The sequence below is a fragment of the Ursus arctos genome, unplaced genomic scaffold (assembly GCF_023065955.2).
Source record: "Ursus arctos isolate Adak ecotype North America unplaced genomic scaffold, UrsArc2.0 scaffold_29, whole genome shotgun sequence".
In the NCBI taxonomy this organism is placed as follows: Eukaryota; Metazoa; Chordata; class Mammalia; order Carnivora; family Ursidae; genus Ursus; species Ursus arctos.
In genome coordinates, this window is record NW_026622974.1 from 5,351,428 (window position 1) to 5,373,305 (window position 21,878).

Consider the following 21,878-nt stretch of genomic DNA (forward strand, 5'->3'; position numbering starts at 1 on the left):
GCGTCTGGGACTTTCCCATCTTCAGACTTCTCTGCTTTCCAGAGGTCAGCTCCCCAGGCCTATACCCACCCTCCCCGCCCTGTCCTGAGGGCTCTCCAGAGAAACCACGCCTTCCTTCCCCAGCATTCTCAGAACATCTTAACTTGTCCACCCGGCCCCCCAGGACAAGCCGCGGACTCACCCTCTGAGGCCCCCAGGGAGAAGACTGGCCATCAGCTCTTCCCAGAGGGGGCCCACCAGGCTTGAGCCTCCTGCATCTCTGACCCCAGGCCTCCCCTCTGTGGTGGGGGCAGTGAAGGCCACTGGGAGCTTAACCCCAACAGGATGAAGGCGCCATAATTAGGGTCAGGCGGTTGGCTCAGCCGGCGGAAATCCCCAGCTTAGTAGGGATAGGGGGGCTTCAGCCTGGGAGGGGTGTCAGGGCAGAAGTGAGGGGGCAGGGGAGCCCAGGCACGTGGAGACCCCAGGACCTAGCCCCTAGCCACCTCCTGGGAGGGCCCACTAGAAGCTCAACCCAGTTCACCCCCACCCTGGGTCACTGACCCCCCAGGGAGGGAGAAAAAGGCTGACCAGCCCCCTAACCCCAGATGCCCCGCTGCTCCTTCAGGCTGGCGTGTGCCGGGATCAACCCCAAACCCAGCGTTTGGTGGGGGTAGGAGGGTACCTGTGGGAAAGAGTGTTCCCAGGGCAACACCGGCTTCTCTCTGACCCATAATCCTCAGGCCCTGAGTGCAGGATCACTTTCCTCTGTGGAATGTAACACTGAGGGGACAAAATGTGGTAGAAGGATAGGGAGGCGGAGGGGGCAGATGCCAGAGAATGAACTTTGCTGGGGGTACTTCCCAGCCCCCAAACTTCCTGGCCCTCCAGGAGGTGGCAGTTACAAAGAGAAGTCTCCCCCACCCCCAGCTCACTCCAGGACACAAGGTCTTCGGCTGGGCCTGCCGGGTCGTTCCCAACAGACTCCCACCCAGAGTCCCAGGGGGCCTGGGTGACCACCTCTGCTAACCATGCATTTGCAGGAGAGGAAATGGGGTCTAAGAGATTAGAACGGGCCAAGTCACATGGCGTCAGAACCACACCTACAAGCTCCAGCTTCCCAAGAGACTACCCAAGTGAGTGGGCAAGAACTGAAGCCTGCCCGCACCCTCTGCCCCCACAGCTGGGCACCCCTCCCCCCTGCCCGCCAGGGTCCTGGGCTGGGCATGGCTGGGCAAGCAGGGGGCAGGTACATACCAGTCCACAAGCCAGTGATGGCTGGGACCAGGGGCCAGCCCACCGGCTCCCACATTGAGATTCAAAACGGATTGCTCCAGGAAGCCTTCCAGGCTGCCCCACAAAGGGCTGGCTGTGCCAACACACCACCCAGCTCTGACCTCGCAAAGGATGTCCTCCCATCTCCTGTCTCCCCCCGGCCCATCAGAGGACCTACATATGCCTCTGTTCTGCTAGCTGCAGGCTCCCCCAAGAGCCCCTGAGAGCAGGAGTGTGTGGGCACAAGGTCCTGTGTGCAGCCCGGCACCAGCCACCGGGAGGCTCGGGAGCAAGGGTCTCTTAGAAAGGGGGCAAACTCAGCTCCAGTCACAGTACCTGGAAAGGACCTGAGTGGAAAGTCACCTCCAAGGTCATCTGGTCCGGCCGGTCATGACCTTGCAGGCGTGGGGTAGCCTCTGTCTCAACACCTGTGGACATGGAGGTCCCTTCATGTATTCCTTCACTCATTCCTTCACCCGCTGCTCCTCATCCGACCGCCTTGCATGGCTCCGAGGCCAAGAGGCAACCCAAACCATTCTCAAGCATCTGGGCTAAGGCCTTAACAAAGAGTTGGGGGGTGGGTGCCGATCACCCTTCCCGGGCCTAGCACAGTGCTAAGTGGAAGAAAAAGATCCCGACCAGGAACATCACCGCACGTTTATGTTGCGTGGTGGCACTTACGCACCACGGACACACCCCACTGTTCATTGCGGACTCCAAGCTACCGTCCCGGTGGTGTTGGCCCTGCTCATTTGCGGCAGCCGAGGCCCAGGGGCGGAATGGCTATGCAGCTGGGAGATGGGCGGCTTCGGGACACAGCCGGGGTAGCCGTGCTTCCAGCCCGCTTCGCGCCCCCACTCCTAGCCCGCCACCAGCTGGGGTTCAAATGTGGGAGACAGGCTTTGCCCAGGGGAGAAGAAAATGTGATTTAGGCTCCTAGCTATAAAAATAATAGTGCAGATGAGTCAGAGGCCTGCTGGGCCCCAGACACTCTGCCGCATTTGTTAGATGCAGGGGAGTCAAGTGTTGGACCCAGAACTCCCACCACCCCTCCTTTGGGGCCAGGTCTGCAGCAGGAGTGAGCACAGCTAGCATGTACGCATATGCCCGCGCGCGCGCGCGCACACACACACACACACACACACACTCTCCCACCCCAGGTGGCGTGAGTCCCTGCACGTCCTAGGAGACGGGGTGTCCCAGCCCATTCACTCCCCTCTGATAATCCGGCAGCTTCCAGCAGAACAAGCACGTACCTTCAAGCTGGCCACCTCGGGCATGTGCCAGGCCGGCTGCCAGGGCCCTGATCTCCAGCCCTGCTGGGCCCTAGAGCGTGACCTCTTCCATGGCTCAGCCTGTTCAACCTCAGGAAAGCGAGTGACCCCGAGGGATGTGAGGCCCAGAGGCCCCACGCAAGCCCATCCTCGGGGCCAGCATGTGCTACAGGGCTGGAGCCCAATGAGGAGCCTCAGGGATCCCTGAGGCTCAGTGCAGGCACCCAGCTCCCAGGGGCACTCCAGGGAGATACAGAGTAACAGAGACAGGCCCCGAAGGGCTAAAGAGGCTCGAGCACGAAAGCGACAGAGGGTGAGGGACGGCAGAGGGGAAAGTAGGGGTGAACCTGGGAAAGGCGGAGGTGTCTGTGTGAGATCAAGGTTTGGAAGCAAGGAGAAGTATAGAGAGGGCTTGGCCAGGGAATGCTAACAGGGCAGCTGGAGTTTAGGAAAGGGTGGACCCATGGGGGCGGAGGCAGAGGAAATGGACTCTAGAGCAGGCACATGGCTGGGATGGAATCCTTGTCCTGCCGCTTATAAGCTGGGTGACCTTGGGCAGGTGGCTTACTGTCTCTGAGCCCCTGGGTATAATAGTACCCACCTCACAGACTTGTGAGAAGTAAAGGAAGTGAAACACCGAGCCTAGAGCCTAACACACGGGACCTGCGCAACTCACAGGAGCTGTTGCAAGGGAAATCCCAAAGGCTCTGAGAACAAACCCTGTAAAGAAGTCAAGTCTGCCCTGGGTCTGGTAGAAAGGGGGATTACAGAGCAGAGAGGCTGGGGAGGTCCTGGGGCCATGGACCCAGGGCAGACTCCCCTCAATGCCCTTGTCCCTTGAAGGGTACAGGGGGTGAAGAAGAGGGTAAGACAGCCACTGCTGGCATGTGGCATCATTCTGGGCATTCTGAAGGGTCCTGGGAGAGTTCTGTCCCCCCCAGGCCCTCCTCATTCACATGAGGGGGCCTAGGTCCAGAGAGGAAAAGGAACTTGCCCAAGGTCTCTCTGAGAAGGCAGATCTGCTAACCCCCAAGCCAGCCTCCTTTCCCTTGTGAGTCACCCTGGCCCCTGTTCAGAAGAAGCCAGGGGCAAAGACCCCTCAACTCCATGAAAGGGAAAGACCTCGAAATCATATTCCCTGGAAACAAAGATGAAAAGCTCCACTGTTATTCCCACTTGGGGCTTTAACTGAGACCCTGCTGAGGCCTGGAGAATGTTCATGCGTCCTCCAAAGCCCAGACCAAAGGCACCGCCTCTGGGAAGCCCTCCCTGACCAGCTATGGCAGCAGTTCAAGTTGTGTTCCGGAGTGCCCTCTCTCTGAGGCTTCCACCAAGCCACCTCTGTGGTCAGTGGGTATGATTTTTCCCTCCACTGAGCTGAAGTTTTTGAGGCCAGGAGCAGGGTTGGAGGGCCAAGGGCCGACATCATGATCCAACCTGGTGCTGGTAAGTGTGAATGAAGGAACCAGTTGGACCCAGACCTGTCAGGGGCAAGGGCACCCGAGAAGTAGGGACAGGGCTCTGGGGCAGCTGCTGTCCTGTTCTGGCCAGTCACTCCCTCCCCCGTGCCCTAGCCCCGTGCTAAGAGCAAGTTCCTGGTGCAGGATGTACCCTGTCCCGGATGCCTGGCATTTACCAAAAGGGCAGAAGACAGTGAGAAGGGCCTCACCTGTGCCATCCACTCAGAAAGGAGCCGGGCGGCCGGCAGGAGGGAGAGGAGTTAGGTTTCAAAGTGCCTGAAGATGACAGTGATGGCGGATGCTGGCCATGTCAGAACCTGCAAAGGATTAATATCTAGAGCAGAGGATACGGGGAGCACCTGCAGAGCAACAAGAGGACTGCAACCCTACCCCAAAATGGGCAAGAGACATGAACGGGCAGTGAAAGGAGACAAGACCCCAAAAGCAAACACACATGAGAAACGGTGCTGAAAAACACCAGACATCACTTACCTCCAATGGATGGGCAAAAATGAGAGGGCTGGATAAAGCCCAGCACGGGGGGGGGGGGGGGGGGACAAAGGGACACCGGAGCCCTTCGCACAGGCGGGTGTAGGCTAGGTGGCACACTGTGGACTCGGGTTGGCCATGCTTTGTCAAATGAAACACAAGGTGTCCTGTGACCCAGGAGCACCACTCATGACGGCATCCCGGGAGTGTCAGCCAGGTCCCTGCGGGCCAGGCAGGGGGGGCCCGCAGCTCGTTCCCACGAGGGGGGGTGGGCAGAAAATAGTGAGGCTGCACATCATGGGAAATGGAACAGCAGTTTGGAGCACCAAGGCTAGATTTTTAAAACAGCACTGAGTGAAGATTATAACACAATGAACACAATGACATTCACCACAGTTAAAAAAAAAATTTTTTTTTTCAAAATGGCAGTGCCCATTTGCAGGAATCATACAAATGGAAAGAGCCACATCCAATACTATGAGGGGAGGAAAGGGTGTTTACACGAGACAGGCCAGTGATGCCCACTAACTACAGGTGAGGGCCACAAGGGGCGACGGTCCCAAAGTCCTGGACACGGGCCGCAGGGGGACCCAGGTGCCCATGCAGGCGGGTCAGAGCCGGGCTGCCCGCAGAGCTTGCCCCCGCCTTCCGCTGGCAGAGGAGGGTCTGGGCCAAAGTCAATCCACTCCGGGCCCATCCAGCTTGGGCATCTTTCGCACCCTGGAAATGGAAGCAGAAGGAACCTCAAACCCAGGGCAACGGGGCTCCCCTGAGCTGGATACAAGGAGGAAACGAGAAGCGAGTCCTCGCCTTCACAAAAGTCTCTATAATTAAGGGATTTTTGTCCTTTTCTTGAAGGAGAGTCTTTATCTTTAGATGCACATTCAGAAAAATCTGTAAAACGATATGCAGCCCGAGGTGTGCTTCAAAATCCTCTCAGGCCGGGGGCAGGGGAGAGTGGGTAGGGGGTTGAGGAAACCAGACTGGCCATGAACTGAGAGCCGCTGAGTCTGGGGACGGGTGCACGGTAGCTCATTACGCTAATTCTCTACTGCGTATGTTTTCAAGTTTCTCTACTAGATAGAAACTTAAAAAAGGAGAAGGTTGCCAATAAGACAGTCTATCATTTGAGGGGACAAGTTCCTGACCTCAGACAGCCCCCAGTCTGATAGGGGGAGACACAGCCCCCTGCCCTCTGAGTGGCCAAGGCCTTCCTGCATCTTCTCAGCCTGCCTGTCTGGCCAGGGGCCACGTGTAGGACAGAGGCATGGTCCTGGCACCAAGAGCGGAGCCCCGGGATCTGGCCTTCGTCACTGAGGCCCGAGGGTCAGGCACTGGTGCCACATCTAAGCAGACTCAGTTCTGTTTCTGGCTCTACCTGCTTGTGGCCTAGGTTCCTCACCTTAACGGCACATGCCTGGAACAGAGGAAATGCCCCGTGAGTCCAGTTATTGTGGGGGGCGGGGAGAGGTCTCTGCTGGCCCAGCCCCTCCCTGACCACGTCTTTCTGTTCTTACTGTGGTCACTCACCTCTTGCGGCCTCTGCTCCATGCCTGTATGATGAGGACCAGAATCACCGGTGAGTTTGAGGATCAAATGAGGCAGTGTTTCATAAATGCTCATTCTGCCACCAGGACCAGGGGAAGGAGCTGGCGAAGATCACACAGTCAGGTAGTGGCAGAGCTGGCTTATCCACAGACGTATGACGCTGGGCCGGCTGCTCCCTCGCTCACTATGAGGCCTATAGGTTGATAGACAGAGTGCCCTTGCCCAGAGTTAGGGTGGTGTCCCTGGGACCATCCCCTTCAGCCCTCAGTCCCATTGCTAGGGCCTTTGACCCCAAATCCCCAGGACCCTGCATGGGTGAGATGCAAGCCAGAGAGGGGAGGGCTAGGGAAAGAGGGAGACAGAAGCCTTTCTCCTCCTGCCCCCACCCCAACCATCCCCAGGAACACAGAGGGTTCCAGGGACGTCTGTCTAGGAGAGCATGTCCAGATTCAGGGGCTCTATCAGGGCCTTCTGGGTGATCAGGAGTCATAGCCAGGCCTGGACAGTCCTCTTGTGACAGTAGTAATAGCAGCCAACGCTTGTATAGTTCCTGCTGTGTGCAAGGCAGAGTTCTGCCTGCCTGCCTTATATATATAATCTCAACTCATTCTCCCAACAATCCTAAGAGGCCAGTGTGATTACTGTCCCCACTTTACAGATGGGAAAACTGAGGCATCAAGGGATTAAGTAACTTTTCCCAAGTCCCTCAGCTTATAAACAGCAGAGCTAGGATCTGATCCCAGGCAATCTGCCTTGAGTCTGTGCTCTTAACCACCCCAGTACATGCCCCGAGAGCAACAGCCTGGCTTCTCCTGAGATGGTACTTCTGCCTTCCCAAGGGTCTGGTGGTTATCGACGGAAGGGGGCGGGGGTCCTCTATGACAAAGCAGCTCAGGCCAATGGCTACATCTCCTTCCCCCATGAGAGCCTGAGGCACCCGCTCCCGGGAGCTCAGATGGTGTGGAGACCAGGCAAGGCTGCAGCCGGTACCCCGTTTATACCACCACCCATGGGATGGGGTCTTCACCTAGGGCAAGCCTGTGCTGCTGTGGGGCAGGACCTCCACTGGTCTCTTGCTCTGAAAAGCACAGTGGAAGGTAAGTGAGCAGGGAGTGACTGTATCAGAGAGCTGGGCTTGAATCTACTTGTTTTTTCTTCTTACTTAAAATCAATCATAGTGGGACAGCTGGGTGGCTCAGTCGGTGAAGCGTCTGGCTTCGGCTCAGGTCATGATCCCAGAGTCCCAGTATCGAGCCCTACGTCTGACTCCCTGCTTGGTGGAGAGCCTGCTTCTCCCTCTGCCCCTCACCTCTCACCCGCTCGTTGCTCTCTCTCTCTCTCTTGCTTTCTCTCTCAAATAAATAAATAAAATCTTTTTAAAAAACATCAGTCACAGAAAGGTAACCAAGATCAGTAACAAATGGCTTGTGAAGCACCCTCGCCACCAGTCACAGCGCAGCCCAGCAGAAGCTTTGTCCTCTACTGAACGGGAGCAGCTGGCGCACCCCTCCCCCTCCCCCTGAAGCTTGGCCCCCTACAAAGAGATGACACACAGTGCAGTGGTCCTCCAGGAGCAAGGGCCTTCTGGGGCCGACACATGGGACTCCGGGTGAGTGCTGCCACTTCCGAGCTGTGCAATGCCAGATCATGTATTAGTTAACCTCTGGGCCTCAGTTTCCTCACCTGTAAAGTGGTGGTGATAATACCATCCCCGCACAGAGGGTTACAGGGTTTTGGTTTTTTTTAAGATTTTACTCATTTAGAGAGAGAGCAAGCAGGGGGAGGGGCAAAGGGAGAGGGAGAGAGAATCCCAAGCAGACTCTGCACTGAGCATGGAGCCTGACTCGGGGGCTCAATCTCATGACCCTGAGATCATGACCTGAGCTGAAATCAAGAGTCGGATGCTTAACCGACTGAGCCACCCAGGCGCCCCAGAAGGGTTTTGATGAAGTAAGGTACGTAAAGCCGTCAGCCTGGTGCCCGGCACACAGTAGGTGTGCAACATTGGCCATTAGCATTATGACTGCTATCAGGACCAGCCCCGACCAAGCTGTGAGCTCCTTGGAGGAAGGAACCACATCTTGTTTATCAGTGTCTATCTCAGCATTTTGCACAGGACTTGGTACACAGTAGGTGCTCCAGGTTTTAGGTCAAGTTCCCCAGAAGTGGATCCTGAGATGGGGATTCCCAGCTCAGTGGTTTCCTAAGGCAGTGCTCCCAGCAGACACTGAAGAGGGACTGGGGGAAGCAGGGTGGGCCAACGAGGGTGCAGAGGCTGGCTTCTGCCTGTCTCACAGGGGACTCTGGGGTTCTCCCCATGCCAGGCAAGGGAGCTGAGCCCTCTCTCACCTGCACCCCAATTGTTGGTTAAGGGCGTCTTTGGGGGTGCAAACTTCCAGGCACTTCCAGTATGGTCCAATAGCTGAGTGCAGTGTGTAGAGAGAGAGCCCACAGAAGGGAAAGCACACAGAGGCCAGGGAGGGTGCGCAGACATGGAAAAAGGGCCTCGGGGGATCTGCTACACTCCAGAAATATCTTCTTGGTTGACTGGAAACCAGTCGCAGCCCAGCCTCTGAAGGCTCACAGATCCCTGAGGAGTGCAGTGTGGTGGAGGCAGAGAGGCGCGGACTGCCGGGCAGAGGGCGACAGCTTTAACTGACCCTGCAGAGTCCCAGCTGGTCTGAGCCAGGAGGGTCCCCCGAGAGGCAGCCTCTCCCCTACCTGAGCAAGGGTGGGACTGGGGCTGCCTGACACGGTCTTGAGAGTCCCTGCTGCATGTCTGGCACGGGTGCTAAGCTCTCTGCATGAGTCACCCATTTCACCCTTACAACAACCCGAGATGGCATCCCAATTTAGGCACGAGGAAACTGAGGCATGCAGGGGGCAAGGGGCCTGCTGGAGCCCCCCCCAAAGAGTTAAGGGCAAAGATGATTCATGCCATTAGTCGTTAGGAAAACGCGATCAAAAACCACAATGAGATCCCATTTCACACCCACTAGGATGGCTATAAAAAGGAAAATAACCAGTGTTGGCAAGGAGGTGGGGAAATTGGAACCCTCACACGCTGCTGCCGAGAGCAGAGAACGATGCAGCTGTTGTGGAAACAGTCTGGCGGTCCCTCAGTAAGTTAAACATAGACTCGCCATATGACCCCAGCAACGCCGCTCCTCGTATGTACCCAAAGAATCAAGAACAGGTGTCCAGACGAAACCTGCACGACAACGTCAGAGCAGCACAATTCACAACCGCTAAAAGGTGCAAGCCACCTAAATGTCCGTCAACTGAGACGAAGAAACGAAACGTGGTATATCCATACGACAGAATACTATTCGGCCATAAACAGGAACGACGCACCGGTGCGTGCGGCCAGGCAGATGCACCTTGCAAACACCACGCTGCGTCAAAGAAGCCGCTCACAGAGGGCCGGCCGCGTGCTGTGGATGCCACTTGCGTGAAATGTGCACGACACGCAAATTCATGGACACAGAGAGCAAATGGGCGGTCGCCAGGGGTTGGGGGAGGAGGAATGGGGAGGTTTAAGTTTAAAAAAAAAAAAGGGATTTAAGGGCAGGGCCTGGCCCGATCAGTAGTCAGTAGTTGACCCTTCCCTCCACGGGCCTGGGGGTGGCCCGCACTGAGTTAGCCACAGGGTTTCGGGACAGAAAGAACAAATAAAACACACGTCTATCGGATGCTATGCTGACAAATTTGGGACTCGAGTTGATGTTAAACATTCCTGTGCCTTGACCCATTGGAGAAATAAAAGCTCCGGCCTTGAGTTCAGACCGACCTGGATATATATGCCGGCTCCACCACTGGCCCTGTGATCTTGGACGTCCACCGTGCCTTTCTGGGCCTCAGTTTTCTCATCTGGAAAATGGAGATAAGCAGAAGCAGCTCTCAGGGCGCCTGAGTGGCTCAGTTAGTGGGGCCTCCCACTCTTGGTTTCGGCTCAGGTCACGATCTCAGGGTTGTGGGATCGAGCCCCGCATCGGGCTCTGCGCTGAGCGTGGAGTCTGCTTGGGATTCTCTCTCCCTCTGCCGCCTGCCCCCGCTCTCTTGTTCTCTCTCTAAAATAAATAAGTACATCTTTAAAAAAAATGACAATACATTTTTTAAAAGCAGCAGCAGCTCTCCGTGTTGCTGGGAGAAGTCAGTGAGTTCGCACGTGAGGAAAAGCCCCAAGCACAGTGCCTGACACACAGTGAGAGCTCAGCAAAGGCTGCCCCTCTTCCCCCCTCTCCTTTCTCACCCACACAGGCCCTTATGTGGATCCCGACCAGGTTTCACCTGGACAAACACCTTCCCAGAGGTCGCGCGTGCGCACACACACACACACACACACACACGCACACACACACGGCCACACTTGTCCAGGGTTTGTTTGCTCCCTGGCAAACCTGCCCAAGGGATATTTGCAAATACCAAATAGGAAACTAGTTAATTCACAGAAAGTGGATATAGGGAAATAAAGTATTCCCTGAGTGATATAGGGAAGTAAAGAATTTCTGGATTCATCCAAGAAATATTTGGGATGGGGGAGCACTGTCTTTTCCCTCCAAACACACCACTTGGGCAGCTCCCTGCTTCCAGAACATTTTCCTATACACACACAGACATCCAAACACCTGAGCCAACAATTCCGAAGAGCTGGCTCCTAACTGTGGTTTCACCTGTCTACAGAGTCGTCATCCCACAGTCGGGATCCCAGCGTCCTGGGATTGGGTCCCACATCGTGCTTCCTGCTCAGCAGGGAGCCTACTTCTCCCTCTCCTGCTCCCTCTGCCGCTCCCCTTGGCTGTGCTTTTGGGCTGTCTGTCAAATAAGTAAATAAAAATCTTTAAAAATAAAAAAAATAATAATAATTTTAAAAACCTTTCCAGAGAAAGATTATTCTTTCTTTGTATTAAAATTTACATTTTTTTAAAGACGATTTTGTTTATTTATTTGAGGGGGGGAGGAGCAGAGGGAGAGGGACAAGCAGACTCCGTGCTGAGCACAGAGCCCAATAAGGGCTCGATCCCACAACTCTGAGATCACAAGCCAGACGCTTAACCGACTGGGCCACCCAGACGCCCCAATGTTCATTTTCAGGATGTAGTAATAAGAAATTAATTTTTTAAATTATCCTATGTCCTTATTTGATAAAATAAGATGCCGGCAACCTTTACATCAGTTCCCAAAAATGACTTTTTGAAATTTTGTTGGTAAATCCTCAAACCTGAGGAGCACAGCCCTGCCTGACCTGCCCCTCAAGTGTCCCTCTTGTGGCAGAGGGTGAATCCTGCCTCACTTGCTCAGTGGGTGGGGGGACGGCGGGGCCCCTGGGGTCCATCCCTCCCAGGGGGGCTCTCCCCAGCCCCTGGTCCCCACAGCAGCAGACTGATGCCAGGCTGACTGACACATCCTCACCGGCCAGCCTCTGCTTCCCAAGAGACTGCCCCCTGCATCCTGGCACCGGCGGCCTGTCCTCCAGCAGGGAAGGGGCTGACATGGAGCCATAGCACCTCCCATTTACCAGACCCCTAGTTCGGCTTACGAAGGGACAAGCCACGTTCAGGGACCAATTTTCTTGTGAACCAAATGAGGCTTCATTAGACTATGTGGACCCCACTCATGCTCAGCGATTCACGGCCCACGTTCTTCTAGCTGGGAGGGGCCCAGGGTCATCACTGGGACCTCCTGGCCCTCTCCAAGTCTCTCCGGTTAGACCAGACCATTCTAGGTCACTGTCCTCCCACCTGGAGTGACCCTGAGGGCATAGTCAAGGCCTCTGATGCTGCAGCCAGGAGTGTACCCCAAACTCCTCACCGAAAATCCTGGTTTTGGCTTGGAAGCAAAGTAAGAGGCCTGGCTGGGAAGCACTCCTACTCTGGAAGGTGCCAGGCTCAGCCTGGCGGGCACTAAGAGCCATCAGGAGACTGCGAGAAGCTGTGAAGAGAAAAGAAGGGAGAAGAACAAGGATGGGCAGACAGACAGCAAATGCGGACTAAGGGCCCACTCTGGGCCAGGCATGGTGCTCTGTGCTAAGAATACAATCGTGACAGAGACATACTCCCTGCCCTGAGGGGCTCCCCGATGAGCAAGTGGAAGAGGGGAGGCCAGGGCTAACGTACTAAGTCTGGTCATCTTCCATAATCCCGGGGACAAAAGCTTCAGCCTCGAGAGCTCAAGAGCTGACAACCAAGTCAAAAAGTAGGGAAATTCTAAATTGGGGTAAGCCCTGGAAGAAAATACATAGAAGGTGGGACAAAGCAGAGTGGAGCCAGTGATTTAGGGGATGGTGGCAGAGGGCCTCTCTGAGGAGGTGACACTGGAAATGAGGTGGAGGAGAAGGAAGAGCACTCCCGGTAGAGAACAGCAGGTACGGAGGCTAGGAGGCAAGAAAGGACTTAGTATGTTCAAGAATGAAGAGTGGGGTGCTGGGGGGCGCCTGCACGGCTGGGGCACAGTGAGCTACAGGACAGGGGCCGGAGACAGGTCAGACAAGGCCTTGCAGACTGGGGTGAGGAATCTGGGTTGTGTAATGAGAGCTTCACCCGCATTCAGCAGATAAGAAAACTAAGGCTCAGAGAGGTAAACGACCTTGCCCACGGTCACACAGCTAGTGAGCGGCCAAGCGAGATTCCTCTACCAGTCTGTTGTCAGAACCCACACTTCTTTCTTCTACCCGCTGAACAAGTCACTGGGCTGGCTGTTCCAAAAATGCAGTAGCTGGAAAGGGATTAATGACAGCTGATTTAATGACAAGGGCGGGAGGGTGGCCATTTCACCAGGGAAGTCTTTGCAGAGGTGTGAACAACTGAACTGGGCCTTTAAGGATGAGGAGGGCTTTACCCCGCAGAGGAGTGGGGAGAAGGAGTATTCAAAACAGCTTGAGCGGAGGCTGGAGACTGGGAGCACACGGTCCGTTTGGGGGATGAGAAGCAATGCATTTCCAGAGCGGGGAAGACAAGTGTGAGGAGGCAGGTTGGGCCAGATTATGAGGGACTTGAGTGCTTATCGAGGATGTCAGAATTGACTCACAAGCCATGAGAAGCCAAGGAAGGTTCTTGAACAGGCGAAGCTGTTCTGTGCTTTAGGAAGAGAACTCGGGTGCAGAGGCAGGAGAGGCTGGGGATGGGGAAAGGGAGAGCTAACATAATGGAGGGGACAGAGTATGATGGAGAAGAGAGGAAGAAGAAGGAAGGGAGTGGGGAGTCGCGAATTACAGAGGGAGGTCGAGCAGGGTAGAGTCCCTCAAACCGCAGAGATCACTGGCCCTGCTGGTAACCACCCCTCCCCCTACTTCCCTGATCACACATGACCTCCACAACCTGTCTGGTGGGTATTTAGGGAGAGCAGAGGAGCTTCACAGTAGATAACGTGGGATTTTTGCAGGATCTCACCCCAGGACCTACCCTGATTCACTCCCACACAGCCCCACCCCACCTGGCCTGGGTCCATGGTCCATTGCTGCCAACGGCCCCAGGCCCTGCTGCCAGTGACCCTATCCACCCAGAGCTTTCTGTCCATGCCCACAGACCCCAGGCCCATCTTCTTCCCTCTTTGCTTTCATGATGACCCCGCCAGATGATTCCTGCCACGACTGAGGTAGGCATGAGGGGATTTAGCGTCTGGGCCCCAGCCTCTGCCCCTGCCTGCCTCAGTGGTTGGCGAAAGGCAAAGCCTGTCTGAAGCTTCCCCACCCCTGCATCAGTTCAGATCCCCCCCACACACCCCTGGACCTGCCCACAGCAAATCTCAGCCAGCCTGTCCCTGCCCCTCTCCTGAGGGGCCCTGCCAGGAAACATCCTCCCACACCCCCCTCGACCCCCACCTCCCAGCCCCCACCCCCTGCCGGGCTGTCCTGGGAAATGTTCGCAGCACAGGCTCTGGGATCAGAGAGCCGAGAGTCCTCGTGCCCACTAGATGTCGTGATGTGCACAGAAATGTCGGTTTGACCAGCAGGGCCTCCCTCCTCACCTGCCCAGGCGACTGAATTCACCACACACCCTTTGTCTTTATCTGGTTTTTATTCCCACTCCTCGTCCCCACCTGCAGCCAACCATTTGTATGTGTTCTTGCAAAACGAGTGCATGTATTTTTTAAAATTAGTGCTCAGTACGCCATGTATTTCTTACTTTGTTCTCTCAGCACCATGTTTTTAAAACCCATCCCTGTTGCTAGTCCCTGGTGGTTACCATTTATTCCTCCGCGCCCCCCCGCCCCGGCTCTCAGGGTGCTGGACATCCGGGTTCCCTCCAACTCCTCCCCCCCTCAACAATCCTGCCGGGAGCGTCCTTGCACAGGACCCCTTGGCCCCGCCTGAAGATTCAGGGAATGGAACTGCCAGGTCACAGGGTTGACCTGATTTGATGACCAGCCAGCTCTCAACTCACCCATTCGTGGAGGCTTCCTGGGAAGAGACTCCAGGCCTCCACGTCCAGGGCTGCCAGGCCTGGGAACTGCCCAGCTCCCTGTGGGATATGAGCCCAGTCCTTTTTCTGGGCATTCAACACACATTTTTCCACACATGCAGAAAGAAGTCATATTGTCGAGGGCTTTTATTTTATTTTACGTAAATGATGTGTGTGTGTCTATCACTCTTCAACATGCTTGTCCCCACCCAACAATATGTCTTGGAGAGCCACATCTCTTTACACGTACGCCATCCTTTCCTGGAACCATTGTGTCCGGATGGGCTTTACTGATCAAATCAGCCCCTCTCGGTGGCCGTTCAAATTTTTCCCAGGTTTCATGATTAAAAACGGTGCACTATGGCAGGAGGCCTGTACGGGGCAAGGACTCCACCTCTTCTTGTCGGTCACACTGCTCACAAACACACCTGATGGGAGTTCTCAACCTGGGAGCCACTGGGGGCCTTGAACCCCTGAAATCATACCCCAATTTATCCACGCGAGCCTCTGTATGTGTGGACTATTCTGGGGAGAGGGGCCATAACTCTCACAGGTTTTCTGGTTTTCAGAGGGCCTCCTAAAAGCTAAGAAGCACCAACCTGTGTGACCTTGTGTGCCTTTACCAAATACCATATTATGTGCTCCAAAGGGCAAGGTGGGCAGCGTAAAGCCTCCTCCCTCCCAGAAAACCGACAAGGATTCCATCTACTGCTGAGATGACCTTTGCAGCCTGACCTAGCCGAGATCCTGGCTCCACCCCTCGCCGTGGGCACCTCATGAACACGAGCCTCGGTCTCCACTTTACAAAGCGCGATCATACCTGCCTCATAGGGTTGCCGTGAAAAGAATGAGGACCCCGATGCCAAGCGGTAGGCACTGCTCTGTGTCCCTGCCCTTGGCCTCCTTCCTTCTGGCCAAGATCCTCAGTCAACCAGGACCCTCTCAAGGGCAGGGGCCAAGGCTCAACCAGAGCCTGCAACCCTCTTGGGCTCGGAGCCTAAATCTGCTGTGGACAAATGAGAAACACCGTAAACAGCGTCCCCGCCCCGCCTCTGTGGGCCCCACCAGAGCAACGCCCCAGGACAGACCCTGCTCCTGAAGACGTTCTGCTCAGGGGCAGCTCTGACCAAAGCAGCAGTGTACGTGCGTGCCTGGGAGTGTGAGTTCGTGTGTATGAACATGGATGTGTGCGTGTATTAGTGTGTTCGCAAGTGCTGGAGAGGCAGAGACCGAAGTGGGGCCAGGGTTTCCTGAGAGACAGGAGCCCCAGCCCCTTCCCTTGAGGAGTTTCCAGGCTGATGGAACAAATATGCAGTCACCCTGTGTGCCAGACACTGCTTCTGTCCTCGAGGAACTCACAGGGGACAAAAGCAAGACAGGTGCGTTCAAGCAATGTTTCCAGGTGGCAGCACTGTCCCCACCCCCTGGAGTCAAGACCCAGAGTGGAAGAGGGTGGAGTCAACTCTGTCCTGGGGCCACAAACCCACTGGGAGAGAGGGGGCCCTGCGGACCCTGACCCAGGATGTCCGTGGCCACCTTCTTCCCCCACCCCTCCCACCGGCCACATGGCCACTGAGCCCTGCTGGGCAGACCCCTCTAGTGCATAAGCAGGAAACCACAGGGGCCCAGTGCCCTAGCACACTGACAACTCTTTCTCCATCCTCAGCCGTCTCCCTCCTTCTGGGCAGCTGATCCCTACCTTTCCCACCCCCCACCCCCAGGGACAGCCTCCCCCTCCCAAGGCCTTCAGGAGTGAACCCTGCAAGGTCCTGCCCACCCGCACCTATACACAAACTGACCTCCCCCAGAGCCCAGCCTGCCACCAGGTTCAGGGCCCAGGTGCCCTTCGCTGCCTTTCTTCCAGCTCCCCTGCTTTCCCCTCTGTTGTAGCCTCCACCTCCAGCAGCCAGCTGCAGAGGCCAAGCACCCCAGCTCCACCAGCTCCTGGCCCTGGGACCTGAGACAGTTACTCTACCAAATCAGATCTTCAGTCCCTACCTCGGCGGCATGGGGCACAGCCCAGGAAGACTGCCAGAACCCTTACCTCCTAAGGCTTTGGGAAGACAAGATAGTGTCAGCACGCCCAACGCTTGGAAGAGGGCTGGCAGGCAGGGAGTGTTCACTAAATGTGATCTAATTGCCTTAAGCCCTAGGCAACACCCACCCGTCCCAAAGGCCACAAAGGCACTATCCAGCGATCATTAGGTGCCCAGGAATGCAGTCTCCCCACACGGGCTGCCACCAACAGCTGCTTACTTGCCCCATCACATCCTCGTCCGGCCTAAGTCAGAGGGATGGACCCCCCAAATCCACCCCTCCTGGTGCCCGAGCCCACCTCTGCCGAGGGCCCTGGCTCTCCATCAGGCAGCTATGCTCTACTTTTCTCCCGGGGGCCCTTCCTCCAGCTTGGCTGTCACCGGAGGGCCTTCAGGGTGAAAGGTAGACCGTGCAACGATGCGTCTTCTCGTGCTGATGATATTGACTTCCTGGTACTTATTGGGTAGCAAAAGTTCCAAAATAATAGAAGTAAAGCCAGCGATCACCCAAGTGGTAAGAAAAGCTTGTGGTGCACACACCAACAAGCTTGCAAAGCAGCATTCAGCACTCAAACCAACACATGGAATGAGGTTCAGGTAGACGGCTTTAAAGCAGTTTACGACGCTGAGGAAGCAGTGACTGTTCTGCACAGTGACCGGTTATGATACCAGAGTTTTCTTAAATGACAGGGAATTAGTCAGTGTTACCTCATATCACCCTTGGGAAAAGTTTCAGTTTTGCTTGTGATTTCCAGAGGCATAAGCAAGATACAACCCAGGTCAAGTTAGTCGTGCAAAATAAGCTAAATTAAGCTTGGCTTGTATGACTAAACTGGTTTTGTCTGCTCAGGGAATTTTCAAGGCTGGCCTCCGTCTGTTGGTGATTTTTACATATGCTGGCATCTTCTTACCAAAGACCCCTTCCCAGCAAGGAGAACCCACCAGTGTACAAACTGCCCAGACCTCTCCCAGCCGTTTACAGCATTCCTCGTGCTGCCCTCTCTCGGTCCTCTATTGCCAGACTTCTTGAAGCAGTCCTCCACACTCCTTGTGACCATCCGCTTGCCCTCATCTGTCTTAGCCCCACTGCGGGCTGCCTCCTCCCCCACTCTCCGCCAGTGACATCCAGGTGGTCATGCCACCCATCCCTCTGCAGACCTCACTTCTAAGTGCCCCTGTCCCATGGGATCGGGGTGACCACTTCCTCCTCACACTGCACCTCTGTGCCTCCAGGACTCCACTCCCCGGCCCTCCTCCCTCCCTCCCATTTCTTCTTGATCTCCTGCCCAGCCACCTCTGCACCAGAACTCTCCAGGACTGTGTCCTGGCTGCCGGCTCCTCTCCCCCTCCTCTCTCGCTGGGTGACCACGTGCATCCTGATGACTCTGTAACCTTCCACACTCTGTTCTCTCCCCGACCTTGTGTTTAGTGTCCCCCAAACACTTGCAACTCGACAACCAGAAAAGAGCTCCCTTCCTCCTCTCCTCTCCTCGGGTCCCACCAGCCCCCCCAAGCTGCACCCTCACCTCCTTCCACTTCCAAATGTTCACCGGATCCTGCCCATTCCACCTTTGGGGCAGTTCCACAGTTGGGTGGCCCAGCAACTTTAAGACTGAAGGTTCAGGATCATGCATGTACTTTATTTCAGGAAAGTAGCTCAGAGGGCAGCTAGCAAGCCCCATGCCCCCAGTCACAGGCAGTCAGACCTGGCCCCAGCCGTATCAGGGATGCTGCAGGCATCTTCCCCTCCCTGCCTTGGCCCAGGCCACCGCCAGTCACCCCCTGAGCTGGCCACACTCCCCTCCGCAGGCATAGCCTGCAGCCTGCCCCATGCTCGGCTCCTCCCCTCCCCGCCCACTCTCCTTCACTGTTTCCCACCACACGATTCCTCTAAAGGCAAAGCTCAGCCCTTGATAACCTATCCCCATACAGTCTGGTTGTGCTATCTTGCGTTTCTGGACCCCTGCCCTATCTCCCAACATGACTCCTCTATGCCCAACTGTCTCAAACTGCTAAGTACCGATTTCCCCCGTCCTGACCGCTACCCTTCACCCCTGCCTTGCCCTACCCTCGTGCTTTTACCAACTCTTGAACTTACTGATCTCCCTGTCCTCTGCACAACAGCCTGGCCCATTTGACAAAAGCAATCTGGGATGAAGAGCCTCGGGGTATTTAAAGCCAGGGGGTGAAAAAGTGAGGTACAGCCCCGCTGGCCTCTAGGGCCCCCACACGGTTGGCAGTTCGTGGTCCACCCCACTCAGTGTCACATCTCTGCCTTTGGCTGGGATGAAAGGCACTCCCACTTTAGAATGTCACTTGACTGACTAATCTTCCGGCTTCAAGGAATCTCCTCGGGAAGTCTTTTTGGGTTTCCCAGGCTAATGGTTACTGAGGCAGACACTTCCTGACACCTTCCCATCAAATGAACCGACCCCGTCACCTCCCAGGAGCTTCTCCAGGGCAGGGACCGTTCGCCGTCTGGGTTCACATGGTCCATGTTGGTATCCAGTAGGGTCCTAGTAGGTCACAGGTGGGCCACTCCATCAAGATCATTTGAAGAGGGTTTAACAAAGGTGTGGGCAGGGGTGCCTGGGTGGCTCAGTTGGTTAAGTGTCTGCCTTCAGCTCAGGTTATATCCCAGGGTCCTGGGATCGAGTCCAGCATTGGGCTTCCTGCTCAGTGGGGAGCCTGCTTCTCCCTCTGCCTGCTGCTCCCCCTGCTTGTGCTCCCTCTCTCTGGCTCTATCTCAAATAAATAAATAAAATCTTAAAAAAAAAAAAAAAAGGTGTAGGAAGCACAAGGGGCTCCACAGTGCCCCTGGGGCACGGCTCTTGGAAGGAGTGTGGCAGAGCTGCTACGAGACACACGGGACTGAGGAATGCGGCCAGCCCTGCAGGGGCAGGGGACAGCAACAAGTACCCTGTACCCTCTCTTTCCTCCTGTCCTGTGAGCTCTTGCTGGGGCCTCCTCCTGGCCAAACCCAACTGGAAGTCAGAGGGCATGGGAGCCCCCAGTGCTGTCCGTACAGGTTAGCCTCTGGGACAGTACTAGGCAGAAAGGGGCAAGAGGGACTCTGACAGGCAAATTAAGATGTCTGGCCCAGGGGTCAATAAATGTCAGTGGATCAGAACTTAACTGATGAGCTGTCTGAGCAGGGCTCCATAGGATGACTGACTGCGTCTCCAGAAGAAAAGGACATTCCAGGCCATACATGTGCAAAGGCACAGGCGTGGGCTCACCCGGCTTCCCTGGGCATAAAGGTAGCAGGTGAGTGGAAGGGGTTGGGGAAACAAAGTACAGGTCTCCACGCTGACGGGACCTGGTGAGCAGAGCTGTTTAGCTGGCCTACACAGGACTTCCTTGGCCTGGCTTTTCCAGGTGGGAATGGGTTAGGAGAGGCAGAGGCAGCCTTTTTCATGGGGGCAGGGAAAGACCTGCATTCTTCATTTGATAAACCATTCAGCAAAGACTGAGAATCCAGTGCTGGGTGCTGAGAGCTGCACTGCGACCCAGGAGCAGGCACAAGCCCCAGTCAGTTCGGTCCAGAGAGCAAGGGGAGGCCCACTTCCTCGGCTGGAGCTGAAGCTCAAGTTGCAAGGGACAGGAAACAGGGCTGACAAATAAGGCAGGGAGCAGGCCTCCAGCGGGAAGTGCTGCCCTTGGCTGGCTGGAAGGAACCGACCTCAGAGAAAACTGGAAGCAACCACAGGTCTCCGCAGTGGCCACCCAACCGATGCTTCCAGGAGACTTTAACAGCTGAGGGAGGGCACGTTACCAAAAAAGATTTCCACCACAGGTCAGTGCACGGAAGGAGCAGGAGCTGTGAGGTGAGAGAGACCTGACTTCAAATCCCAGCCTGGCACCTGCCTGGGTTAGCTCACTCACGTAGCCGGCACAACGGTCACAGTGTCATCACAAGGACTGCTTGTGTAAGAATGTGTAAAGTGCCCGGCACAAACCTGGCACAAAATCAGCCTTCAGACCCCAGGCTGAAAGAGATGTCATGTCTACACGGACAGCTGCGTCTGGTGGGCAGCTGGACTGTCACAGTGACTCGGCAGCAGACAGCGTGCTGGCACTGTGTTGGGCCTTGAGCTGGGGCCACTCCACTGTAGGAAAGTGGGCAGCACTCCATGAAAACTAAGAATGCACAGGGAAAGCAAGGCAAACCCAAAGAGACTCCAAGGTTATAAGAGTTGTCAGGTAAGAAGGCTGCAAGCGCCATCACTAGGACGGTCGTGGAGAGTGGGGGCAGGGGCAGAAGCCAAAGCTCTGAGAAAAGTGACTAGCCTCCATGACCAACCCATGAGCAATGGCTGAGCCCAACCTACAGCCTTGCCCGCAACCCCAGCCCACAACTCTCATGCGATCTGGGACCCTCCACCCACACTCTGCAAGCCCTGTGCCTAGTCCTCTGATGGCCTTGATTCTGTTGGTCTATTTCTCAACCCTTTGGGAAGCTGCAGCCCTTCTAAATTCCCCATTACCTGCTGCTCTACCTTTAAGGGCTCAAGCCAGGGCAAAATGGCAGATAAACAGCAGTCAATACAGTTTCATGGATTTCAGTGTTAGAGGGTTTCACTCCTCTAATTCAACACCATTATTTAGGGACCAATGGTTGACTGTGACTCCCAGATGTCCTCTGTCCCCTTACACACAACTAGTCTCACCCCAGGGTTTCCTAGCCTTGGTACTGTCGACACTCGGGGCTGATGTTCTTTGTTGCGGAGGCTGTCCTGTACATCGTGGCGTGTCTAGTACTGGCCCTGGTCTCTACCCACTAATGCCACCCCCAGTCGTGGCAATCACCAATGCCCCCAGATACTGGCAAATGTCCCCAGTTGAGCACCACTGCTTTATCTCTTGCACAGCTTTCTTTTCTCCTAAACATGGTGAAGATTTAGAAATTCAACTGTAGTAAGAAGTGTGTTTATTCAGTATCTTTCCGGGTGGGGACAGTAGAGGAATCAAAATGGAGGAAGGTGGAAAAGCTTTGTCAACAAGAAGCAACCAACAGCCTTGGCACTGAATGCTGAAGCCAGCTATGGTGGCACATTGTCACTCTGTCACATGCAACTCTTCCTCTTTCGTTTCTACTCTCCTTCTGTCCCCTGCCCGAGCCTGAGGACTGCTGACTGCTTCCAAGGACATCATTTGAACCCGATGAACTTGCAGCAAGGTTTGAGCGGTTTACCTTTGTCTCACTCCTTCCGTCCATCCCATATTCACCCAGCCTGAAGGGATGGCTGCCCTCTGAGCCCCTCTACAAACAACTGCCCCACAAGCCACCTTGTAACTCTCTTTTATATTGTTGCCTGAACATTTGAAGGTACTAAAATTTTCATACAGATGAAACCAAGTTTAGGAGGGGGAATATTTTATCATTTGGAAAAGCAAGCAAGCAAGTTCCAGTAAAGG

At 55.4% G+C, this 21,878-nt stretch overlaps 1 protein-coding gene across 3 annotated transcripts in view; it reads right to left on the reverse strand.

The window, feature by feature from the left end:
• Nucleotides 1-4,870: 4,870 nt before the first annotated feature.
• MRPL14 (mitochondrial ribosomal protein L14) overlaps nucleotides 4,871-21,878 on the reverse strand; it is a 38,272-nt gene continuing 21,264 nt past the window's right edge. Inside the window, exons 4-7 of one of the 3 annotated variants that reach the window (XR_008956199.1) lie at nucleotides 11,837-11,956; nucleotides 9,816-9,895; nucleotides 6,008-6,126; nucleotides 4,871-5,197 (exon numbers count right to left, since the gene is read on the reverse strand). The gene's annotated coding sequence lies outside the window, so the exon portion shown is untranslated. Of the gene's footprint in view, nucleotides 5,198-6,007; nucleotides 6,219-9,815; nucleotides 9,896-11,836; nucleotides 11,957-21,878 lie in introns of all 3 variants that reach the window. The other 2 variants (XR_008956198.1, XR_008956197.1) reach the window with 2 other exon arrangements.